The sequence below is a fragment of the Molossus molossus genome, unplaced genomic scaffold (assembly GCF_014108415.1).
Source record: "Molossus molossus isolate mMolMol1 unplaced genomic scaffold, mMolMol1.p scaffold_m16_p_6, whole genome shotgun sequence".
Taxonomy (NCBI): Eukaryota; Metazoa; Chordata; class Mammalia; order Chiroptera; family Molossidae; genus Molossus; species Molossus molossus.
In genome coordinates, this window is record NW_023425399.1 from 33,844,315 (window position 1) to 33,846,216 (window position 1,902).

General features: G+C 46.6%; 1 pseudogene; it reads left to right on the forward strand.

The window, feature by feature from the left end:
- Positions 1 to 248: 248 nt before the first annotated feature.
- LOC118618529 lies at positions 249 to 1,562 on the forward strand (annotated as a pseudogene).
- The last annotated feature ends 340 nt before the right edge of the window (positions 1,563 to 1,902 follow it).

The following is a 1,902-nucleotide window of genomic DNA, read 5'->3' on the forward strand; positions in this document are numbered from 1 at the left end:
TACACATAGGTCAACATGGGTGCAATGTCCCAGTATAGGATCACATGTTGGCTCCTAAGTAATTTTTAATTCTTGCCCAGAAGTGATATCTTAATTGGCAGCCAAAGCAGGCAGTTCAATTTAGGACAGCCTTGTCAGGGTGGGGAGCCCCCTTTGCCATTGGGCATGGGTTTCTAATTGGAAGTAGATGTGTATCCAGTTTGTGACCTTATTCACAGTAGGAACTCTTCTGCCTTCTCAGCTTTCTGATGGAGAGAATTCTAACTCGTGACTATGAAGTTTTGACTTCAATAATTAACAGCCTGATAAACTATTGGACCCTAGATTCGATGTAGTTACCCAGCCACCGAGCCAGCCAGCCAGCAGCATGACCAGCATCTTCGCAGATGCCAGGGTCTCAGGCTCTCAGATCTTTGTGTTCCACTCCACCAGCTTGTGGGGCAGCTGGGGGTCTGGGAGCCGGGCTGCAGCGATGGCCAGGGATTTGGTGGGCATAGGGGTCATCCAGAGAGAGATGGAGACTATGCAATTCTTGAACGACAGCTTGGCCTCCTACCTGGAGATGGTGAGAAGCCTGGAGGCTAATAATCAGGAACTGGACAACAAAGTCCAGAGACACCTGGAGAAAAAAGAACCTCAGGTCAGAGGTTGGGAACATTATTTTAAGACCATGGAGGACTTGAGGGCTCAGATCTTTGCAAATTCTGTGGACAGTGCCGCATCACTCTGCAGATTAACAATGCTCGTCTTGCTGCTGACGACTTCAGAGTCAAGTATGAGACAAAGCTGGCAATGCACCAATCTGTGGAGAGTGACATTAATGGGCTCAGAAACATCACTGATGACAACAATGTCACTCAGCTGCAGCTGGAGACAGAGATAGAGGCGCTCAAGGAGAAATTGCTCTTCATGGAGAAGAACCATGAGGAGGAAGTAAATGGTTTACAGAACTGGATTGCCAACTCTGGGTTGACCTTGAAGTTGGATGTCCTCATATCCCAGAACCTCAACAAGATCATGGCAGACATCTGGGGCCAATATGAAGAGCTGGCTTAGAAAAATTGAGAGGAACTAGATAAGTACTGGTTCCACAAATTGAAGAGAGCATCACAATAATCACCTTGCAGACCACTGAAATAAGAGCTGTTGAGATGACATTCATGGAGCTGACAAATAGTCCAGTCCTTGGAGATCAATATAGATTCCATGAGAAATCTGAAGATTAGTTTGGAGAACATCCTAAGGGAGGTGGAGACACACTAGGCCACACAGATGGAACAGCTCAATGGGATCCTGTTGCACCTGATGTCAGAGCTGGCCCAGACTTGTGAAGAGGGACAGCACAAGGCCCAGGAGTAGAGGCCTTGCTGAATATTAAGGTCAAGTTGGAGGCTGAAGTTGCCACCTATTACTATCTGCTGGAAGAAGAGGAGGACTTCAATCTTAATGACACCCTGAACAATAGCAATTCCATGCAGTCCACCTAGAAGACCACCACCTGCAGGACTGTGGATGGCAAAGTGGTGTCTGAGGTCAATGACATCAATGTTCTGAGGCAATAAGGTAACAGGAGTGGGGCACTCCTTAGTAAGCAAGAGGCCAATAAAAAGTTCAGAGAACACTGAAAAAAAAAAGGATTCTCCATCCATAAAGAAATTTTTATAGCTGCTGGGGGAAACCTATCCTGGGTGTCCCATCAGAGAATAATGAAGTGGCAGGGATTCGAGATTCAAGCAAGACTGTGGGTTAGAAACTCTGAAGCCTGCTAAAAATGAGCTACAAGCAACTGCATGAGTTCAGACTAAGAAGTAGGTCAGAGATCAAAGAGAGAAATGAGCATTGGTGGGGAGGGCCAAACCAGTCTATGGAGGGCTTAACAGAAAGGTGCTGGAAAGTTCAGGC